Here is a 24,938-nt window from a genome sequence, read left to right on the forward strand (position 1 = left end):
AGGGCAGAGAAAAGCAGCCCCCAGGGAGGGCCGCAGAGGAGGGGGCTGCCGGTACTGGGCTGGAGAATCCCATGGATGTGGGACCTGCCTGTCCATCTATGCTCACGCAGCGAAGGGAGGAAGCCAATGGCTCTTCATGATCCCACACTGCTCTCCCTGTCCTGCCGTAGGCAACTCCACATGGGGAGCTGGTAGAAATCCCCGCTCTGGGTTCTCGTGAGCTGGTGATGCGGCAGCCTCCTGCCTCATTTGGTCTCCTTCCTTGCTGCCATCCGAGAGAACCGAATTGGTCCACGGGGGCAGGACAGGTCTGATGGGGGTCAATGGCCATCCGCATGCCATCTGCAGTCCCAGTGGTGCCACGAGGGATGATCATGGGTGTGTTGTACTCGTGCTAATCACGGCGTCATGATGAGTGGGTCATGCAAGGTGCTACACATCTAGAAAGCGGGATGCAGGTGTCATCTAGCTCTGAGATGGCCATAAGTCAGGTCCCTAGGAAGAAGACTCTGAGACAGAGCTGTGTCTACAGGAGATCCTGGGTGTGGGGTCGGGAGCAACTCTGTGGGAGAGTGGATTGGGGCAGAGGGAAGAGCTAGACCGCACTGTCATGTATCACAGCAGAGACCTCGGTCCATCCCACGGGGAGCTCTGGAGCTACAGGGCCCGGTGGCCTTGGAGGAGGGGCCAGGTCTCTGCACCCGGGCATTGACCATTACTGAGTGTGGGTTACCCCAGGAACAGGTGTGCCCTTGGTCAGCAGCAACCTCCAGAAAGAGGCTTGGCCAACTACTGTTGGCTACCGACATCCTCAGCAGTGTGAGGGAATGAACGACTCCGGCCTGAGGAGGGGATCTGGGCAGTGCACCACCTCATCCACTGGAGAGGCCCTCAGTGGACCCTCCGCTCCCCGGGGCCTCCACTGAAACCTGCATTCCGAGGCCACCAACTCCCTTTTGATTCAGGCTTATGAGAGACATTCAGTGAGGTGTGGAATCAAAAGACTTTTCCATTTCATAAGCAGAAAATTCAGTCAGCTAGGCACTCAAGGTAATCCATATACTCCCATTTATCATCCTTCCTAATATGTTAGGAACAGAAGTTTGTACAGTTGTAGAAAGACGAGTGGAGCTTGTGCATAGCAGGGTGTGTGTGTAGGACCCCCCAGACCCATGGAGCAAGAAGGAATCCACTGTTCACGAAGCATCCACGTACGCCCATTACCTTGATCTCATTTGGTGTTCAACAAACAGCATACAGAACAGATGCTCTCATTTTGACTTTCAAAATGAGAATATGCATATGGTAAAAATCTCAATATTACCAAAGGAAACACAACACAAAGTACCTCATTCCCCAGAGTCCAGTAATTTCTTGTGGATCCTTCTAGAATACGTCCATATGCGTATGTGCATAGATGTTTTACGTGCACTTAATATATGAATGTGTGTCCTGGAAACACACACAGACACACTCACAAGTTGAAAAATGCCCTGGACGGTTCTTTGTTCCTTGTTTTTATCACTTATCATGCCCCCAAAATTCTTTCTAATTAGATCAAATAATAAGTGGTAGGAACTCCAATTTCTATTTCATAGATCAAAAGACTGTGGGTCAAAGAATCAAATGACTTGTACCTGGTCACCCTGCTTTGCCCGCAGAAGTGATTCTCCAGTTCAGGTGCTAAATGGGGGCAGTACCTTCCCAGTGTGCACAGGCGCGTGGAGACCACGCCTGGAGGTGGACAGATGGTCCCAGGCCTGCCTGCTTTGACGGAGGCATTAATTTAAGTCCTGCAGTGCCTCCAGTCGCTGTGACTAAGCAGAAATGAAAGCAGACAGGGGGTTAACAAAGGCATCAGATCCAGGAGCTAGGAGTCCCCACTGTGATTGCTTCAAGCAGCCCTGAGCATCCCGTTTCCTGGTCCTGCCACCAGCTCGCAACTGAACTTTCTTGTCACCAATGCCTCCGATGGAAAAAGCTTCGGGACCTATGGGAGGCAAGGGATCTTGGAAGTCTGATATTAACTTTGACTTTTAAAACTAGACGTGATGAGCGGGGCGCCTGGGTGGCTCAGTTGTTAAGCGTCTGCCTTCGGCTCAGGTCATGGTCTCCAGGTCCTGGGATCGAGCCCCGTGTCAGGCTCCTGGCTGACTCAGCAGGAAGTCTGCTTCTCCCTCTCCCTCTGCCTCTCCCCCTACGTGTGTGCTCTGTCTCTTTCGCTCAATAAATAAATAAAATCTTTAAAAAAACAGATATGATGCGCACTGGTGTTACACACGATGATAAATTACTAAACGCTCCATCTGAAACTAATTATGTACTGTAAGTTGGCTAATTGAATTTAAATGAAACAATAAAAAAATAAAACTAGATACTAATAGCATATGGATTTTTCTCAAGAGACACATAAGATAATCTTTGGGGAATCTTCATAACTCTGATTCAATATGATTATTGAGGTAATACGAAGTCAAAATGGTAACCCAAAGAGAAATCCTGAAGAAAAATGCATGGCTTGAGATTATTACCAACAAATCTTGTTCCCCATAAAAGAGTCGACAACGTAACTTTCTGAAAGTGAGCGAGCTGCTGCAGAATCCCCTTAGCCATCCCCCCCGCCCCCTCCAGGGGTTTGCAAAGCCAGCGTGGGAGAGCCCACGCGCCTCCACGGACCTTGCACAAAGGGTGGGCCTACAGCACAAACTCCCCACACAAAGACAGGAGCCTCGAGCACTCCCTTTCCCCCAGTCTGGAACTGAAACCCTCAATGACAAGCCTCACATATTGCCAGCAGAACAATAGGCTGCACTCGAACTCACGATGGGAGGCTCCAGGCCAGGGCCCAGCCCATAACAGGCACACAGGGGATGTAAGGAGGGGATGGTCATGACATGGCTTCTTAGGGTGGCTGTTAAAGATCAAGCAAGACTATTCCGGTAGAATGCAGACTTGTGCGACGTCCCAGGGTAACGTCAGTGGGCAGGACAAGATGCACCCACCGATGGCCTCCAGGATCATGCCTACGGATGATGCGGCTCAAACATCAACAGCGATCCACTTAGAAACCTATACAAAATGGGTTTTAATTCAACTGAAGCTCCTTGGGAGCTCTGCTGGGACATGGTTTGATTAGAACACAGAATCTGGAGGCCAGTAGGCCTGAACCTTGCTCATGGATCAGCCACTCACTAACGGTGTGACTGGGCTAGCCCCCCATCCTCTGAAGTGTCCATTTCTGATGGGGAGTGGGGAGAGTAATAAAGCCAAAGTGCTCACGAGAGTGCCGGGGTTATATTCAGTACTTAATAGGTGTTAGGAAGGTTTGCTTTTTACTTCTTCCATTATCTAACAGACAAAGCAAGCTTGCCATCAACTTGGACCTTCCTATAAATGAAGGTCACATCAGGTCGCATCTACATCTCCAGATCTAATTCCCCGCCCGGGGCTCTAGATCTCTATTCCAGAGTGCTAGTTGGGCAGCTTGTCTGTTGCCAAAGAGGCATCTTCAAAGGACCTAATTGCTATCACCCTGACCCAATCCTTCTCATCCCTCTGGTCGTCCTTAGTGGACCCATTTGGCCCAACATCCACGATAGCTGTGACATTCTCCGAGACTCCAGATTTCTTTCTCACCTCAGAATCTCTAAGAAAGTCTTGAAGGTTCTGCCTCTACCATGCTCTTGCTTCTGCCCTAGTTTGAGTCTATATTGCTTACTTTAATTGTTAAAGCATCCTTCTAAAGGGTCTTACTGCGCTGGTCTTACCTTCCATCTGTAGCACTAGTGTGTGCAGGTTAGTTTATAGCGTTACCCACTGTCTACAAGATAAAGTTCAAGTTCCTTAGTATGGCATTCAAAGCCCTGAGTCTGCACCACATTTCCAGGTCCTCTGTAGTCTCTTGCACCACAACAGATCTCCAGTTGCCTTTCTCCTTTTAACGCCTGCCCCCTGGCTGCCTGTAACTCGCCACCAAGACTCGGGTCAAACGTCCTCTCCTCTGTGAAGCTTCTCCATCCTCTCACTCCTCCCAGATCCTTCACATGCCTCCTTAGACCACCATGATCTCTCCAACCTCCCTGAACACCCTGAGGGTAGAAGCAGTTTGTCTTTTGTCTTTGAACCTGAAAGAGCACATAGAAATTTGATGATTAGGGAAAGAATAAATGAATGAATGAGCTGTAGCCTCCTCTGGGGGATCTCGAGAACACAGGACAACACGGGCCTGGGTGGAAGGTCCAAATCACCGTCACCTCCCCCTTCTTAGAGCCATGGGTTTTCACACAATTTGGGGACTGGGATTGGGATTTGCTACACCGCCACAAAAATCATGCTATTGAACTTTATGTCCTATATATACACACTTATTTATGCTTTATATGAGATACGTACACAATCTGAGATTTATTTGGCCCGTGGTAAGCATTGATAACTTTTCATTTAACACAAACACGCCAGTGAAAGTTAAGACACATTCTTGAATAGAAATATCAGTACATCTTCTGTGTTACAATTGTGGGAGAACACATAATGGAATTGGGTTTTAATATTCTGGATGTTTATTTGAAATAGGAATGCGAGTTCCATCTGACCTCGCCATCTAGAGTTCTACTAATAGTAGCCACTGTTCACTAGACGCCTGCCATGTACCTGGCATTATATTTTGGTCCCTGGATCCTTCCTCTCAGTAATTCAGGGGGTTTTTCATTATTATCTTATTTTTAATCGAGGAAACTACGACAGCTTTAATAAGCAGTTGATGTTTATTACTTGACCCTATTCCACGCCAGGCGCTGTCTCAGTGCTCTACATGTATTAATCATTTAATTCTTTTGCCACCCCTATAAAATAAGTACAATTATGTCCCCCCATTTTGTAGCATGGGAGACTGAACCCCAGAGTGGTAAATAACCCATGTGTAGGTCTAAGGGCAAGCAGGTGGTGGATCAACAACTCAGACACAGGCTGGGTGGGAAGCCTCACAGCGCCGAGCTCACTCTGGGAACTGAGCTGGAGGAGGTTTATATAGTATTAGCCTGTGTTTCCACGTCCAGGACGCAGAAGAGTGAAGCCTCTAACCCCGGCTAGGGCCCAGGTTAACAAAGGAACCCCGCTCTATACATTGCAAAGGGAATCAAAGCCCCCTTGGGCTAGCCTCCGCTCTGAAGCCAACTAGCTGGGATCTGGGAAAGCAGTTTTGTCTTTCTGTTCTTCCATCTGGTTGGCCCCAGCCCGCTGTTATCCTGGGAGCAGCGCGATTTTGTGCCCCCATAGCCAGGCTGTAGTGACCAGCTGTGGGCTGAACACCAAGTACCTCTTCCCCAAAACAGCTGAACTGTAGAAATCACAGATGCTCTCACATCTAAGTTGCCATGACTGTCCTCTTCCTGGCACCCCACAGGGTTCCTGGAGCAGGAGAAAGGGGAGCTGGTTGGGCATGGGGGTCGGTGACGCGGTGGACAGGCCCTGGTCTAGGTTACATTCTCATCCAGACACGTCTACACTCTATGTCATGTGCCTGTTGCCTGCCCTCCACCTGCATGTCACTCCAGCACCGAAGGATCCAGCAGGTGACCACCAAGTGACCACAGAGAGCTCTATACAGCTCCGGCCACAAAAGGAGTGAATGTGGCTCAAGGTTTCTCCCCCTCCCTAAGTTTGCTGTCCCCACAGCTCCCCTCCTGGGAATCGGGGACAAAATAGAACTCGTTGACTCCAGCTACCTTCACATGGGAGCAACGCATCTGTGCAGATGCTGAGGCAACAGTCAGAATGAGGAAGCGCCCAGTCATGTGGCTGAGAGCTGCAAGAGCTCTCTGAAGGGCCATCACAGGGAGCGGTCACACCAGGTCCCAGCGAGGGCGTCCAGAGGCACGTGTATGTGTGAGAACACAGCTTCTCCACTCTTGCTATGTTTTCAATGTGCAGGAACGCCCATTAGCATGACACCCCCGGTTCTTCTCTGCCCATTTGCTGGGCACATGGTGAGTCGGGGGTCAAAAACTGGCATCTTCCTTGTCTTTCTTCTTGACAGCAAGTCCTCCCTGGGAGGCACTGGTCTCCATCCCTCGGCCCTGGGGGAAGCCTGGCAGAGGAGGTGCTCAGCTGGGGAGGCCTGCATCTGTCCAGGACTGCTGTACCTGACCAGGTAAGTAGTTCATTCTGGAATTCAAGATCCGAGAGCCCCCTTGATCAAAGATGTAAGCTACATGATGTCCTCTCTTGGGTTGATCTCCAATTTGTCTTATTGTCTTACTTTCTGATTGGATCACTCGGGTAGAGAGGCAATGGTCTTACTTTTCAGTCCCCCTCACACCCGACAGTAGATCTGATCTCCTCTGAGGATGGAGTCCCTGGCACTCACACTATCCCGCTGTGGACACGGTACTGCCTGGTGCTCAGGACCAGAGGGAGCCCACAAGGAGAGCCGCTTGGTGTTGGGCAGAAGGCTTCAGAAGACCAGTGGCCATTGTTTTCATTCCTGATTCCTAAATATTAATTCTCTCTTGTGTATAAGCCTGTTTTAAACAACATTTTTTAAAAGACACCATTTTGATTCAGCTTGCTTTTGCTTGTATTTTGTGGGGACAAAGCAACAGACTCCCATACACATTTGGTGAACTTGGAATTACAGGAATGACCTGGGTGCCAGGGGTCACATCTGACCTTTGTTACTCCCCAGCTCTAACAACTTGGACAGGGACTTAGGTGCCCTCACAGGTCAAGAGTGAGGGTGAAGGGGGTAGTTCTCTACCTTCTGCAGAGCACAACAGATATGCAGCCTTAGTCTTATGGTTATTACAGGTAAGAATTCCATAAGAAACCTTCTGCTGATGTACCTCATGGCATTTCCTTTGGTAAACTGGTCAATTCCTATATTACCAAGAGATTTTTGACCTGTTTAGAGCTTTAAAAGGCAATAATTCATTAGTAATTAAGTAAGTTGATATACTGACCCTAAATAATTCACCACCGTCTTGTAAGTTACCTTAACGCCTGTGATGTGTTTCAGGTGAATGCATATATATTGCTGCTTTTGATCTATTTGACTTAAGAGAACTACATTTTCACATGATAAGTATTATGATTCAGAGTCCCATTGAGTTTCTTTATATTTTTCACTAAGTCAGTGGGATCAACCCAACTCCGTGTAGCATCATGATCCCAGTTATGGGATCCATGTTATGATGCTAAGGCACATGAGTCCAGGAGAGAAAAGCAAGACATGGTGGGAGATGGACAGGTGGGATCTGGTCACAGAGGGCCAGGCATACCATGTTCATCAAAACTCAATTCTCAGGAATCCAGAGACACATAAGAAAGGTACAAAATGTGTGCCATTGTGCTTGTCAAGTTGGGGAGGGGAAGGCATGTGCTGAGGCTCTTCTAGGATGCTGGCTTCTCACAGTAGCTACTGCGTCTGGTCCTCCAAACCTTCAGGGAAGTCGAAATCATAATATAAACTTACAAAAATGGAATGAGCCCAGAGAAATTAAGTAAATGGCCCTTGATCCCATAATTATTAAGAGTCAAGTCCAGGGTTCCAATACAGTATAGCCATGCTTTCTCATCCCACAGGGCACTACTGCAAATTCACCAGAATCAAAGTCTTCCTAACTGAGGGCAAGACAGTGAGAACAGGGATAATGGCCATCAGAAATGCTGGATTAATTATGCAGTACGTGAAGGGTCGAGCGGTTATTACATCCATCCTCAAGAGGCCAGTTCTAAGACCATAAACTCCAATGTATCTGCAGGATGAGCAAGCTGTCAATCTCAGTGGGACACTGCGACCATTGTAACTATTTCTACTTTGGAAGCTGAAGTGGTTCACTATGGTCTCTTCAAGGTGTAAAATTCTATGCTTTTGTTACTTTAATTATGAAAGGTATTAAATTCCTTCAGCTAACACCAGGGCAGACATAGACTCAGCATCTGTAATTACTCTCCTACTGGGAGCTATGAGGTCTCTCATGTGGATTTGGTCCTTGTCTCTCCTCCTGGCACACCTGGTAGGCTCTTTCCATATGGCTCACTCTGTAGGGAACCTGGAAGGTAGACCAGACAAACCAGCACTGAACATGGATTCTATGTTCTGAGAGCAAACATACAAAGACTGATGTGTCTCCTCATAAGCCTCCTTATCTGAGACACACAGAGCACCCAGACTCATGTCCAGGAGTGAGATGGGGGAAGCAAGAGTGACTGTCTTTCTCAAAGTCAGATGTACGGTACAGGGCATGGCTATCCCTGAATGAGGTGAGCCTGATCCACAAGCCCACACTCCTAATCACTGCCAATTCCTGCCTCCCTGTAGAAGATGCTCAGTGAATGTGGGCCCTCTCTTGGCCCCTGCTGAAACAGATAATTCTGTTCTGAGAGATTATTAAGGCAAATGGGAGGCCACCATATCAATATTACCATATTAGAATGTTTACTTCTAATAGGTAATTACTATTATAGGAAACCAGCTCAAAGCAAGCATGGCTTTCATTGGAATGATCATGGCAATAGTAGAAACCAAAACAAGAGTATCTGCATAAAATATTATAGTTTATCTAGAGCTTTTAAATCAACCATGTAAGGTATAGGTCATTATTAGCCTCATTCTATGGATGAGGAGGCAGAGGGGTGGATCTGTCAGACACAGTGTCGGGAATTGAGTTTCCTATGAAAAAGAAATTGTCAAAATTAATAGACCAGGAACAGCATGGAGGACATTAGGAGAAGGAAGGGAAAAATGAAGAGGGGGAACTCGGAGGGGGAGATCAACCATGAGAGACGATGGACTCTGAGAAACAAATTGAGGGTTCTAGAGGGGAGGGGGGTGGGAGGATGGGTTAGCCTGGTGATGGGCATTAAGGAGGGCATGTACTGCATGGAGCACTGGGTGTTATACGAAAACAATGGATCGTGGATCACCACATCAAAAACTAATGATGTTTTGTATGGTGATTAACATAACATAATAAAATTAAATTAAAAAAATTAATAGACCAAAAATAAGCTGAACACATTTTAAGTAAAATTTGGACCACATCTCTGGCCATGTTGCAATCAAATACTGCTGTGCAGTTTTCTTACTTGCATTTGCCTCAGGTTCAAGATGAAGCTTTAAACGTATGGCCACCAACACGACTGCATTGACATCTCACTGTGACATTTCTTAATCGAGGCTAGGGCATTTGACTTGTCGTCCAAGCTGGTCTGCGTCTATCGACAGCTTCTTACGTGGTAGTACTCTGGCGAATGTGGTGAGCACCTTCTATGGGGTACAGAGCCCACCATGTATTTGTGATCCTTTCCTGTCTCTCCTGTAATAAAGGCAATTATTTCCAAGCGCTGTGGTGAGGAGCAACTAAGACAGGTCATGGAAGCAAGGTGCTTAGAAGAGCACCTGCTAAAGAATGGGCACCCAGCAAAGAACAGATCATCACACTCTGGGGACACACAAGAGGTGCGGGAGAGATGACAAGAGTCCTGAAGGGCAGGGAGGACGAGGCAGAGTCAGGATGATAATACCAGCGACCATCCTGTGCACAGGCTGCCTCATTTTTCTCTGATCTGAGGAGATCGAGGCGTAGAAAGAGGAAATTAGAGAAGGCCAGAACCCACTTCCCTGCAGTCTTCCCAACGCAGGTCACCCTCCGGCCTTTCTCTTTTCAGTATTGTACACAGAGCCTCCAAACGATGTGAAGGGGCCACTTTACCGCTGTGTTTATTAACAAGGACTCTGCAGACAGTAGATTCTTCAACTGAGGTGACTGCAGTTGATACATCACTCCAGTGCAGAAAACGCTGAACACTCCACATCGGAAAGCACTGGATCCATCTATCGAAACATTTCCAGCGTTGGCACTTCCAGTTTCTGGTATTTTACTTCCATTTGTTCTTCATTAAAAGCAATTCCCCAAACTGTGCACAATGTTCAGCAATTTTGTTAGCAGTTGGCAAATTGGATTCTTAATATTTAATCTAATTGAGAACAACATTACACAACTCACACTGAACAAGCAATTTAGTTGTCAGATCATCATAAAAGCCCAAACACCTTTCTGATGAATGTAGTTTTACAGTCTAGCTGGAGGAAGGCTCGGATTTAAAGAAAAAAAATACTCTTCTCCAACTCTATCATCTATATTCATGTCTCTTAAAAATCACCAGTCACTACGTGTGATGCTTTAAAAATGAGAGATGGTGCGTTGTGTGAAATGAGCATCTGGTCCATCATTGGGGTCAAACTGAACTCAAACACTAGCTTTGCAAATCATAAGCTCATCAGCACTGCACCCATGTACATGCCAAGTCTCTCTATTAAAACAATTTTGGAATGTGATACCATCTATAAGATTGTTGACAGGATCGGTTCCATGACAAATAAAATGCCTGGTAGAGATTAACTGCATTATTTGGTTACTTCATAAATAGTAGATACAATGAATAAAATAATATTCTTATCATGATGGTTAATTCTATTATTTTTATTAATCCCATTATAGTGTTACAGAGCGTCATCTTGGTTTTCCTCATTAGCAGATCACACTCAGGAGCTATAGGAGGTGGGCAGATGGAGCAACGAATGAGGGAGGTTACGTTCTGCGTGTTGTTTTCATTTTCATGTAATTCGCTTTTGCTTTAAGTAATGTCTTCAAATCTTTAAGGCTTGGCTTTTGGATCTGGCAGAAACATCTTTTGGGGATAGGATTTTAGCTTGTTGAGGATACAATATTGAGGGAGTTTATCTTGCTGGCAAGCTGCTGCTTGTGGATTTAAGCAAGAGAAGGGCAGGTGCAAGAAGAGAAAAGAAACGGGAGAACAGTTAGCAGACTGTCCAGAACCGTAAGGGCCGTGGGCTCACTGAGGAGCAGAGAGAAGGCAGCAAGCTCCACCGGGCTGGGGCCCACTTAGAACAGGAGGGGCTGGGGCGCCTGGGTGGCTCAGTCGTTAAGCGTCTGCCTTCGGCTCAGGTCATGATCCCAGGGTCCTGGGATCGAGCCCCGCATCGGGCTCCCTGCTCCGTGGGAAGCCTGCTTCTCCCTCTCCCACTCCCCCTGCTTGTGTTCCCTCTCTCGCTGTGTCTCTCTCTGTCAAATAAATAAATAAAATCTTAAAAAAAAAAAAAAAGAACAGGAGGGGCTGATGGACGTGAGCGCCCCATCCACCCTGGATGTTGCGGCCAGAAGTCAGCCCCCAACCCGACCCAGAGACTCTGCTTGTGGCCCCCACTCCCTTACAGAAGCCCCTGCTCCAGAGACCAAAGCTGGCCACCCTCCCTGTGGCTTCACCTGGCCCGGCCTTCACTGCCCAACACCAGCCTGCTCTGACCCTGAACCTGGCCTCCCATCCCAGGCTGCCTGCCTCCAGGCTCGGAGCCTTCACCTCCCACACCCGTGTCCCAGATGGCTGGCCAGAGCCCCCCGCCATCTCTCCCAGTCAACGAGACGCCCTCCCTTTTGGGAGCTACTCTGTAATTTCCTCGACTCAGATGCTGCTGCTAAGAATACTTCTACTCTGAGGCAGAAAAACCTCTTTCAAGAAGAGTTCGGGATGTTTTTGAGCCTGAGTATGGTAAGTGTCACTACAACCAGCAATATTCTGGAATTAAGTAGAATGCAGGAAATGCTACCATGGTGCCCAAGCCACTCATGTCCGCATTTACTCAAGAGTCATTTAGTGGCTCTTGTTTCTGGGGCAGGCTAGGGAATAGAAGGATTATTGGCACGTGATTTCTGGGTGCAAGGCCCGTGTGGTCGGGTGTTTGCGGCAGAGACGGATGGTTTGGGTACCGCTCGGTAAGCGCCAGGATCAAGTTTACACACAAGGCCACATGGCACAAGGTAAAGCATGTGCACCCATCCTGGGGCAGTCAGGGAATGGCCATCTTATTATTTAAAAGAAATCAGTGGTTAAAGTAGGAGGCGGAACATTCCATACGTGAAGGTCAACCTTTGGCAGAAGCAAAAATAAAATCGAGATGATGTCGGCAGAGTGTACGTGCAGGGACGACCCATGAAGAGGGGTTTAGGTTTTGAGGCCAGAGGCAGCACCAAGACCTCTCTTCATTGTCACGAGGGTGATTTTCAGGTTCACCAGCTCATGGGAGCCAAGGGGAGACAGTGAGGAGGGAAGAGAATCAAAAGATTCTCTTTTGATGCGGACAGGAAGCGTCCGCACAGGAAGTGGAAGAGGGACAAGGAGAGGTGTGAAAACGAAGATACGAAGATACTTTACTGACAGATCTGCGGGAGCCCGTCTCTGGCATCGGTGTGCAAGAGAGGAAGGGGCCCAGGATGACTCTGAGGTTCCTGGACACTCGCTCAAATAAGCAACACCGAGCACAGGCCCGGGTCCCAGGAACAGGGCCCCAGATGAGGAGACGCAGTGTCTGAGATGAAATCTCCGGAGCCCCATCCCTGGGGTTGACATCCCAGCGCCATCATTCACAACCTTCCTGACCTTGGGCCAACTGCTCTCCGCAGGCCTCAGTTTCCTTATCTGTAAAATAGGGGAAATACTACTAGCTCCTTCACAGGGGGCGAGTGAAGAGTAGATCCGAGAATATGCACACAGCCTTAAGACGGACGAGTAAGAACTCTGCAAAGTTTGGCGAATATTATTCTACTAATTAACTGCAAGCACGGAGTGTGGCCTGAATATGAGCCATGAAACCACAGCCCTTATGTCTCTGTGAATTCACTGCCGGCATCACTGGAGACAGCTGGCAGGTAGCACACTGAACACTTGTATCGGGAAGCTTCAATCCAGCACCCGAAGATTACCACAGGGACAAGCCTTGGCAGGTTACATCCACCCTCGGGGCCCCAGGCTCCCCTTCGATGAGAGGGGTTAACCCATCCCGGGGCTGTGATGATATTCAATGAATACCAGGGCCAAAGGGCTTTGGGACAGAGAGCACAGTGGAACTCAGGGATCGTGTTCCCAGTACTCGCCACAGCGGTGCGGACTCTCAAAAAGTGCAGGTCAGGCATCCTGGGAGGTGTGCATGGGCTGTGCACGCTCCCCGCCCTGCCTCCACCCCAGAAGTCTCACATCCCAGAGGCAACGCTGAGCAAAGTTTAGAGTATTCCCTGAAGCCGCAAGCAGACTTTCCAGCAGCCATGAGCAAGCATTGGCTTCGTCAAAAGTTCTCCTGGGAAAGTGAATGAGATCAACACGGCACAGGATTCTCTGCTACCCAGAGAAGGCAGCCAGTGAAGCAGAGAGTATGGCAGAAGTCAGCGAGGGATGAGGTTCGTCTCCAATAAATCCTGGAGCAGACGACTGCCACCGTGGAAGGGACAGCCGGCACAGCCCCGCGCCTGCAGACACGCAGCCCATCTGTATCCGCAGTGGTCTGAAGACAAGATTCCAGGAGGGCTGCATTGTTGAGTCTACTTTTGGAATAGGAGGTCCGGGGTGAGTGCACGTAGGGAGTTGCTGGTCGCCAATAAAACTGTAAGTGACGCCAACAAAACTGGCTATGAAGTCACTGTCAACACGATTTACGGCAACTCGGGGAGGGGGGTGGTGTTCAATAAAAGAGGGCGTATCTCCTGCTCTCAGGGATCGGACTTGATTATACTTTACGAACACTCATGCATCTGGTATTTGCCGAGTGCAGGTGCTCGCCCACTCGAGGAGGACCCCCACCTCCTGAAGGAAGCCACAGTCTGCCCTGGAGCCTTGGGTCTAGCAGGGAAGACAGACAATGCTGTCCAATGGGGTGGGCAGTGCACCACGCGGGCGTGAGAGCCCAGAGCCAGTCTGGGTGGTCAGGCAGAGCCTCCTGGGGAAATGAATATTCATTCTGGATCCTGAAAGATGGGCCAGGGGAAAACTGAAAAACAAAACAAAACAAAACAAAACTCTCATGTTCTGCCTTTCTCGCTCAGGGGAGGAATAGATGTGGTCACTCCGCTGTTTATGTTTGTGAACAAGATGGCACTTGGAAGCTGTCACTGCTTCTGAGTGAGCTGACCGGCTGGTGATGGAGGAGATGCTGGGGAGGGAGAATCAGCTCCCCAAAGTCTGATTTACCCACAGCAACCTCTGTCCTGGTGGACACTGCAAGAAGTGTGTTCACGTAGCATAAACTATGTCTTTGGAAGAGAGCCACAAGGCTCACCATTTTGTAAGGGGGGAAACTGAGGCCTGAGACCCCATAACTAGTGGGCTGCAGAGTTTACTCAGGCCCTCAGCTATGGAGTCTACCAAACTTCTTCACTTACTAGCGGTGTGAATTTGGGCAAATAACACAACCTCTGTGCCTGTTTGCTGATGATACCATTGTTACAGCCGTGGTGGCCTTGTCGTTGTTGTGAGGGTTCATGAGATCATCAACACAAGCACTGGCTGTCACGATCATCATCATCAAAATCGCCATCGCCCTTTGGCACCTGGCAAGCATGCCACTTACGTCGAGTTTGGAAAGTATTTCTGCAATCTACATTTAAACAAGTGGTAACTATGTGGAAATGTGCTTTCTGGCTGGAATTATCCATGTATCTCTGGATACTCATATCTAGACAACAACATGGTATAGTTGAAAGAGCTTTCAGAAAACTTAAGTGTTGGAAGAACTGATTTTGGAATCTCAGTAACCTCCTCCATAAGATGGGGAAAAAATCAGCCTTGCTGCTGCCCTTCCTCACCTGGTTACTCATCTGTTCCCTCATCACCGCACTTTCCAGAGAAATAAGGAGCGAGCGCACTCGCATGTCCAAGGCACTGGCTACGGGGTGTTCATGAAAGACACGGTCCCTTCCTCGGAGCTTTGGTAGAGATGGGGACAGACTGGGGACGAGATGAGGTATAGAAAGTTACTGGGAAAGAGCCATGGGCAGAAGACAGGAAACGTGAGGGTTTCTTCTGGGCAGGCTTTTACGTTGAGAGAATTCTTGCTTCTGTAACAAAAACAATCTCTCTCTTCTTAGCAACAGCAGGATTCTCAGTGGAAGGCATATTGAACCTGCCTCCCTTCGTACCAAGGATAATTGATAGACTCTAATGGATGCAAATTTCGTGTTTATGGAAACGTGATAACTGAGATTACTCCCAACGATGTGAGCGATGAGACTTTGGCAGAAAACAAAGACTAAATCTACGCAAATGTAGCTTTTGAGTTAACCGAAAACCTTTTGTGGACATGAGCAAAACCAGGAATAATGCTACTTCTATGACTTCTAACTGTAGCTGTGCTAAAAATAGGGAAAAAATAAAAACAAGAGAAGGAAAACAGGAGACAAAGCGCTACCACTTCTTCAACATTCACCACACGCTGTCACTGCAAATACATTAAACGTGAGAACTATGCGTGGGGCTAGCACTGTGTTCTGTTGCTACCTACTAAGTAATTTAGTGCGACGCACAAAATGCACAGAGCAATCACTTCAGAATTACATGGAAGTAGGCCAGAATTTGAGTCCAAATAACTGCCCTTGGGAAAGACACCTAACCTTACAGATCCTTACTTTGTCCACCTGGAGAATGGGCCTCATGCTTAGAAATGTTGGCGGATGGTAGAAGACTCAGAAGAGACGATGTTTGCAGAAACTGAGCACTGTGTACAACATAGTGCCTCCAGATGTGTGCTACAGTCACTTAGTCTACACTCGAGAGACCCTGTTCAATGACCTGTCTCCCCTGAACACACACACACACACACACATACACACACACCCATGATGAGAATGGTTCCCCATCAGCCTAAGCAACACAGAAACAGCTTACCTGGCATTGGCAATATGCCCCTCAAGAAAATTAAATTGAACCAAACAAGCAAATAAAACCATTTCTAAGATCCCAACGATAAACGTAATTTGAAATGAGTTGAACACATTGCAGGTGATGATAAATATCATGTGCTACTTTCCGGGCGGAGCCAACACACGTTACATGGGCAAATGCCATTAATAATCACACAGCTGAACACCAGCAATTTGGTCTCCATGGGAACAGAAGGTAATATCACACCACTGTTCTTTGATGGATCTTTTATTATTTCAGTATTTGAAAAGCGATTTTTCAAGATGATAGAAACTATCAAACACATTCAATTATGCATCACATTGGAGATACGGTGTGGGGTCTGGAATAGTCCTTTGTCCTGCTCATTTTTCAGGAAGAAAAGAGGACATTGATGGGGAGAACAGGCTGATATTTTGGAGAAGGGATCACAATAGCCAGTCCTCCTGTGGTTCCTAGAATTGCCAAGCCCAGAACCTGCCTCTGGAAGCTTTCATCCCAGAGGACTGACTTCCTGCCTTCAGTCATTTTACAAAAGCCTACTGGGAACCAGTGAATGCCCAGTCAACTGAGGGAGAGTGCTCAGCAATCATGTAGTAAAGCACATCAAATCTGGTTAAATATTTGAGATGGAGACTAAGAAAATATCAAAAGAGCAGTTTAAAGTAACTTGGGAAAGGCCATACCTTCCCTAATTCATCAAAAACAGAAGGAGTCACCCTTGGGTTTTCTCCTTCATCTAGACCTATTTATTCTCCGATAAAATGCCCCCCCCCCCTTCCTGCTTTCATTCCCTGGGTTGAGTTCCAGCCTGAATTGCTGTAAGTGCCACCTGTCTGTTCTGTTCCCTTCCTCTAGGAGCTACCTGGGTGAGAGACGTGGGTACCCTTGTGCTGGGGATTAGCAGTTACCAGAAACCACAGACAGTGTAACAGCTCATGGGAGGCTGGCCTGTGCCTCACACTATCTTACATGTTTTAATATATTAACTCATTTACTTTTCACCCCAAATCTGTGAGTTTTCCACACAATATTTTTTTTGTGTATCTTACAGATGAGTTTGCCTCAGATATAGAAAGAATAAGCAACTTGCCTAGAATCACACACACCCTCACACACCTGCTCATGCACAAGAAGCAGCAGAGTCCAGAACAGAATGTAGCAACTTGGCCCCCCAGGGTTCATGGTGGATATTGCAGGTACTCCAGCAGGTCTATGTTTGGGTTACCCAAAGATGACAAGAACCTCCTGGCTCATGGTTGGATCATCATTCTAGCCTGGAATCCAGACACAACCCGCCGTTTCCTCCAGACCCGGGTTCCTTCTAAAGGCAGTTCAAACATGACTCCGGTCATAGCTGCAGGGCTGTTCCGTGCTCTGGCTCAGCCTGGAAAGGCCCTGCTGTGCTCAGCTGCTAGTAAGAAGCAAATAGCCTTGTTGTGGAGACTGGAGTCTCTGAAGCCTAGGTTCGTATTCTAGATGCTGCCCGCTGGCTGGTTCCATGAGCTTTCTGCACTTTCCTTTCCTCATCTTAAAAGTGACGCAAATGATAACCTGGCTCAGAAGCTGTCATTATAATTAAATGAGTAAATCAATGTAAAGAGCTTAGAAATGTATTTGGCACATCAATGACAATAATGATGGTGGTGTAGTAGTGGTGAGGATAAAAGGAAGCCATGTGTATAGACCTCTACCCCACAAAAGACTTCCAAGAAAATTAATCTTCAAGCCCTCTACTCAAATAGCTTGTATAGATTTCAGCTCCTTGTTTACAAGGAAACAGGAAATAGGGTAACAGCAACAATAGTATCTGCACCTGCATCCATGTTTAAAGATGCTGCCAAAAGGGGGGCTGGAAGGAGGGGCGATTGCTTGAGCCAACAATGAGTAACAGAGACCAAGGTACACTCTCATTTGTAAAACTAAAAATCCACATAAAACATGAAGTAACGGTTTTCAGACATTGGCCATCAGGCTGCATAGACTACAATTGAAGTGAGTCCTACTACTGTCCTCACATCCTGCCTGCAGGAATTTTCCAGGACATGACACAAGAAGGTGGAGCTTATGCAAATCCTGGAAGTCTCCTTGAGTCAAGGAGATGGGGCTGAGAATTCAGGAGACCAAGGGCCCAGAGATCACAAGACAGAACACTAGGGATGACAGCAGAGGAAACAGTTCCCAGAGCTGGTACACAATTGGCAATGATGGGTACATCCACAGACCAGAGTGGGGGACCTCACAATCCATGGGATGATGGGCAGAGCTCAGAGGGGCACTATCTCAGCAGCTGGATAAAATTAGCCCTAGAGGAAAGACTTCCCTCGTCCCCCCTAGCAAACCTTAAAAGGAAGCCCCAGAAGGATCAAACTGATTCCAAATAACTTAAATGCATCCCACAACAAAGTTCTCTCTCTGTGTATATATATTGATATATGTGTATTTGTTTTTATATGTATGTTATTATAAATACATGTTTATATTTTTATATTATTTATATAATGAAAATGAAAAGGTAAACACAATGCCTGACATTGAATCAAAAATTACCAGGCATACAAAGAGCCAGGAAAATACAAGACATAATGAGGAGAAAAGTCAAACAGTAGAAACTAAAGCAAAAATGACACAGATGACAGAGAAGCTCTCAGCAAAGGGAGTTACAGCAAGGAAAAGGAGGGGAGGTAGTGAGGGAAGGTGGAGGTGTGGGGGAGAGGTAGGAGGAGATGGGGAGGGAGCTGAGAAGGAGGCAGAAGCAGAGAGAAAAGGGGGTCAGAAGAGAAAACCAACTAAGCAGGGAGAGAGATGAGGACAGAGAGATGGGAGAGATGCCTGGCAAGATGGCAGGACAGAGTTAGGGGCAGGACCAGGAAGTGATAAGAAAGGATGTAAATGTGATAACAGAAAGGGTGGAATAGCATTGTTTGCTCTGCTTCTTTAGAACTCTGACCAAAACAATAACTTATGTCTTATTGATATAATTAGGTATTTAATATATCCCTCAGAGGGGCCACGCCAGTGCCCCACTTGTCTGTGAGGCCAGGACAGCATGTGTCTTACTCACTGCAGTTTTAACACAGTCCCAGAATATACTGAGATGGCCAAGTTGTTGAATATGTTAAAAAAGAACGGGGACAGGGGTGCCTGAGTGGCTCAGTCGTTGAGCGTCTGCCTTCGGCTCAGGTCATGATCCCAGGGTCCTGGGTTGGAGCCCCGCATTGGGCTCCCTACTCTGCGGGAAGTCTGTTTCTCTCTCTCCCCCCCACCCCCCTGCCTGTGTTCCCTCTCTCGCTGTGTCTCTGTCAAATAAATAAAATCTTTAAAAAAAAAAAAAGAAGAAGAAGAATGGGGACAAGTATTACTATTACTTTACTGACCAGGAGAGACTAAGTCTTGAAGGTTCACTGAATTACTCAAGGACAAAAACTAGTCATGACAGAGTCCAATTTAAATATGGATTTCTTTGCTCCTGGTCCAGGGATTCCTTCGAGCCAGAAAATAAAATTATTCTTTTTGGTAACTCTTGCCAAGTCTTCAACTCCTCAGTGAATAGTTATGCTCAAATTATAATGTGTATTTTCTCAGATGGAACAATTATGAGCACAAACAGGCTAAGGGAGCATTTCTGCTACATTTAGAAGAAAGAAATGTTCTGTACAAGCTGCAGGTGAAGGAAAGGCCACCAAAGGACAGTGCATGGCAGCATGGAGGCTGCTGTCCCAAAGAGAGGAGGTTCTTGGGGCACCTGGGTGGCTCAGTCAGTTGAGTATCTGCCTTTGGCTCAGGTCATGATCCCAGGGTCCTGGGATCAAGTCCCACATTGGACTCCCTGCTCAGTGGGGAGTCTGCTTCTCCTTCTCCCTCTGCCACCACACCCCAGCTCATGCTCTCTTTCTATCTCTCTCAAATAAATAAAATCTTAAAAAGAGAGAGAGAGGGGCGCCTGGGTGGCTCAGTCGTTAAGCGTCTGCCTTCGGCTCAGGTCATGGTCCCAGGGTCGTGGGTTCGAGCCCCGCATCGGGCTCCCTGCTCAGCGGGAGGCCTGCTTCTCCCTCTCCCACTCCCCCTGCTTGTGTTCCCTCTCTCGCTGTGTCTCTCTCTGTCAAATAAATAAATAAAATCTTTAAAAAAAAAAAAAAAGAGAGAGAGAGGAGGCTCTTTACACTGTGGACTAGGTCCTTCCATATGCGGATTTCAAGGTTACACACATAGCACACAGGTGTTACACAAAGTCTGCCACACAGAGTTCTCCTCTGCCCCTTTCTATTTGTATGACCTGAGGCAAGTAAGTTCCTCTCTCTGGGCCTCAGTTTCCTTGTGTCCAAAATGCAGGTGATGAGGTTTAGCTCAAAGGGTTATCATGGGCATTAAAAAAGATCAAGTGTAGAGAGGGCACCAACTGCCCTGTGACAATGGCTACTCACTTTGGGTCCATTTGTGGGACAACTGTTGTTCTGGAGGAACAGTTACTGCTCCCAACACCTGTGGTCTCGCAGCTCAAAGTCTAGCAAGAAATGGGTTAGAAAACAGATAATGCCAAGGAAATACAAAGTTTGCCATGGTAAGAGTAAGCAAGAAGTTATCTGGGGCCCAGAGGAGGGCCTCCTAACCCAGCCTGGGGCCAGGGGAGAGGGGTGGAATTGGGAGGCTTTTGGAAGAAAGGATGACTAAGAGAATATGCGGAAGTTTATATGGTGGAGCGTCTACTGTGTTCTTCACAGACACATTGCCAGGGATGTTCTGGAGCTCTGACTCCATATCAAGCGCCCTATGTGTGCATTATCTCTAAATCAGAGGTGATGAGCTCAAGGACTAGAGTGACAGATCCTGGGTTGGAACCCAAATGTGTCCAACTCCAAAGTCTGTATCCGGTTGGGCCATTCCAGGAGACCTCAACCGGAGGATGCATCAGAATCACCTGAGGAGACTTTTTTAAATACTGTGGTCTAAACCCCAACCTAGCGATGCTGAATCCCTGGGAGTAGAGCTCAGATGGGCATAATATTTTAAATGGCTTCCCAGGATATTCTGCTGTGCACTCCTGGTTTATAATTACTGCTGTCTCCCCAACTGCAGGGGGCCGCCCCAGGGAGAGGCTCTCTCTGCCGGTGGCCTGGTACCATGGTCAAGTTTGTCTACCACCACCGAGCTACTAAGAGGTACAGATTTGTTGGGCTTCTGATGTCTACACCTATTTTCCATATACACTGAGAGCAGAGAAGCTGTGAAGCTTGACAGGTATATGCTGGCAATGGATAGACCTGGGTTTGACAAGGTAGGTCTGATAGGCGGAGCTGAAAAATAGACACACCTGAGTCAGCTTACTGGGGGGTGTGGCACACAGGCCAGCCTTGAGGCTGTCTATCTCAATTTCTCCCTCTTCCTCTCAAAACTGCAAGCTGATCTTTAGTCCAGGGCAAGACCGGGAGAAGAAGGAAGGAGGGCAGAGGACAGTTAGGCCTACAAGTGGTGCCGGCATGGTGGGGAGGGACCCTGATGACCCCCTGGTTCCCAAGACTCTCTCTAGCTGATCACCTACAGCATCTGCCCTGTCTGGACCAGCGAACATCTTAGACCAAGGAGCGAGAAGCAGGGGCATATACATGGTCGCCTTTCTCTGGAGACCCACAGTTACAGTCAGGATAGGTCTGACACACTACACTAACAAACAGCCCTGAGCTCTCAGTGCATAACACTGCGGGAGCTGAGTCATCACCCACACAAAGGCCACTGTGGGTTAGCAGTGCTGTGGGCACTTTTCCCGTAAGCGGGGATCCAGGGGCGTCCCAACTTGGGACACTCCCACCCTTTGACATGCACCCTTCAAAGGTGCCACGGAATGAATAGATAGCCTGGGGCATCATGCAGAATATTTCTAAGGAACAATTCTCAAGTATTCCATGGGCTCAAACCCAGGTATACGGCCTTCAACTAACTGCCAGGGAGGCTTGGGAAAACATCTTCATGTGTACACATTCAGAGAAATGAGGCTGACGAGGACACAGCCAGTCGGCCACCTCTGTGGTCCTGATCACCAACCCTGCTTCACTCTTCTCCCTCCACCTACAATACCCTCATGCAAGGGGGGAGGCCCTGGTCCCAGGCATTCACTGCCTCATATTCCAGCTTGAGGATTTCTGGGTGGCGGAAGGTACAGTTGACATTGGGTCTGATATGGCGCTTATTATTCCAATGACCGAAGACCTAAGGATATCAATTAACTGGCCTTCACAACGGGCAATGGTGGAAACAAGAAGCAGTAACTGACACGGACACTCCCCTGAGGGATAGAGAAGAGTGTGGGATGCACGGCAGATTGAGCTCTGTAGGTTTCTAGAGGAGGCACAAAATCTATGATGGAACTCCCTGGTCCATCCCCCTGGATCCACGCAACCCCCAGTCCCTGGGTCTGCCTTCCGGGAGGCTGGGGTGGCAGGGAGAGCATGGTCCCTGGGGGACACATGCTGCAAGGGGGGCCCAAGGGTTCAGATTAGCCCTGAATGGCCAAACAGTCTTGCAGTCCCAGCTTGTGGTTTCTTCAGCAACACAGTTTTCTTGAAAATTTAGTAGGCTGTCAGTCTATTGGTTTCCAGTCTCTTCCCTGTGCTCTTAAGTCTGCTGCATTTCTTTGTTATTTTTTGTTTGTTTATTTTTGTTTTTTTTGCCCCCAGGTCTCTATAGAAACTAAGCAGAAGGTACCTTGAAGCTTTCTGGGTCACGATGTAGGAGAGCTGAGGCATTAATCTGGTGTTTGCTTCCAGTCACTGTGGCCTTATTCAACTGCAAAGCGTTCTTGGGGTCTGTCAAAATTTTTGTGTTTTTTTTGTTTGTTTGTTTTTAAAATGACCTCAATGCATTTGTTTAAAAAGAAAGAGGCTTTCCCACCTCTGCCAGTCCCCACATGTCTGCATGGGTTTTCTCTGTCCCCTTTTATGTCTGCGTGAAAGCTAATTCTTTCCCGAGCTCATGTCTCTGTCACCCCTCACCAAACACAGCTACAGGGAACACAGACACACCGCTGACCTTCTGTCTTCCGACCGGGAAGTCTCCACTTCTGGACTTCCGATCCCTCGGGTCCATGCCATGCTTTTAGGTTTTTGTTAAGGCCAGACCATAGAAAGCAAGTGTTTTTCTTAAGTAACACTAACTGCTGTGATAAGCAATCCATAAATCTGTTACTTCACATCATTTTTTTTTTCTGTTTTCCCAAAGTCTGATACCAGTCAGTGGATCTCCTGTGTGGCTCTCCTCCAGTCTCTTTTCATCTGGGTTCTTTCGTTTTGTGCCACCGCGGTCCCAAACACGTGACTCCTGAGGTCACCATCGAAGAAAGGAGGCCCAGAGGATCAAGCAAGAGGTTTGGAGAGTAAGGAGGAAAGGGGCTTGTATACCTTCTGTCCCCATTTCATTGACCTGAGCCTAGTCTCAGGGCCTCAAGGGAACTGCAGGCGTAGCTGGGAAGACTGCGGGGAATGTGGGAGCCATGCCCTAATCCCTCCCCACCGTCCCCCGACACACACTGAGGTTCTGCATCTCCAGAGTCAGCCCATCTGCCTGGCTGTCTCTGCCAGGGGGCACAGCACCCTCTCTGGGGGCAACTGGTTTTAGAGGCTCGAAATCCTGGCTCCCACAACAGTGCCCCTTCCACCGCGACCACATTAAATAGAAAAGGCCTGCTCTATGTCCACTGGCTGATATCTGCCCAGCTAGGTGGCAAGAAAGAAGCACATGAATTACCAGTATTCTGGGTACAGTCAGTTACAGGCTCTTGCCATTCAGCAAGACCTGGTTCAGAGATTTTGGACTCACATTTGGAGTGAAACGTTTCATGTTCAGACTTGGTTTTCAAATTCACACAACGCTGGGCACATCTTGACAAGAGTCAGACCTAACACCTGCCAAGGGCCTGTGAGATTCGAACTCTGCTTCGTCTCTTAACCACCACCTTGCTAGCACGGCTGTGTGCGGAGTGCTGGCTGGAGCCCAGCGACCCTGAGGGGGAGTGGGTGCTGAGGGTGAAGCTGATGGAGTGCCAGAGAGCAGCTCCGGGGTGTGTGGAGCCCCAAACTCCCCGCCAAGGATCGTCTAGGTGCTTCACATCCGTGCCCTGCTTGCTCATCACAGTCACCCTGGGAGCTCATCCTGCTACCCTTAGCACACAGCCTGCAGGTCCCTGCAGGGGACAGCTCCCTCCCCACCCCCCACCCCACCCCCCACCTCAGCCCTGTCCTCAGGAGACTCACTCACATCTGTTCCTCTCTCAGTCGCTAGGTCCCCGCCCGGGGTTACAGCATCTTCATCACATCACTTTTTCCCACCCCAGGGCCTTCGCCACAGTAGACTTAGCTCAAACATTCTTCCCCTTCCAGGACCACTGTTAATTCACAGGTTGCCTTTGTGCTAACCAGAGTTTCCCTCCTTGGTGGATGAACGGGAGAGAGAGAACGTCCCTCATCTGGATGGACACAGCCCCATGGATGCACAGCTTGGCAAGTGGAGAGTGGGCAGGATTTCAGCCCCAACTCACCTGCTCCACCAGGTGTCTTTGTGTAGTGTGCAACTTACACAACTGTACAGGGCAGCCCTACGTCCCCCCTCACCTCTGGCTGTGCCTCATCCTTCACATCACAGCCTAAATTCCCCTTGCTCAGGGAAGCTCCTCTGTACCAAAGACCAGGCCAGGTTCCACATAATAGCAGCTCCTCGACATTCATGACAATATTAAGTAAAGAATGGTGTGTTTTCTTGAATGTGTATCTTGCTCTTAGCTAAACTCCCACAGTCAAGCATGCACTGCAGGTTAAATATGCAATATGATGCTTACAAAATGAAGGATCAAATACAGATATGGGATGCACATCAGCCTCAACGCAAGTGTCTGGCTCTCCGGCTTACACGTTTTCTCCGTGACCTCCTCCTCAAGGCAATGGTACCCCGTTGCTGGTTCTTGAGCTCGTGACGATGGAGGCAACTTTCATACGAGCATCTGGCAGGCTGCTAGCATGCTAGACAACAGCGAACGGCTACAACATCTGCCCAAAAGGCCAACTCTCTCTGGTGCCTGGGCAGCGCATGGAGCCCTGACCTCTCAGCCCCTAATCCTCCTGATTTAGACTTCCATGTGATAGGCTGTGACATCCATAGGAGGGCACAGGCAGGAAAATGGCAAAGAGCTCTGGAGACTGGCAGCCCAC

General features: G+C 48.1%; 1 protein-coding gene across 1 annotated transcript in view; it reads right to left on the minus strand.

Annotated features, from left to right (window-relative positions):
• FAM135B (family with sequence similarity 135 member B) overlaps positions 1-24,938 on the minus strand; it is a 173,125-nt gene that overhangs the window by 41,734 nt on the left and 106,453 nt on the right. The gene's annotated exons all lie outside the window — the stretch shown is intronic.

The sequence above is a fragment of the Mirounga leonina genome, unplaced genomic scaffold (genome assembly GCF_011800145.1).
Source record: "Mirounga leonina isolate KUSES-001 unplaced genomic scaffold, KU_Mleo_1.0 Mir_165, whole genome shotgun sequence".
NCBI classification, from domain to species: domain Eukaryota; kingdom Metazoa; phylum Chordata; class Mammalia; order Carnivora; family Phocidae; genus Mirounga; species Mirounga leonina.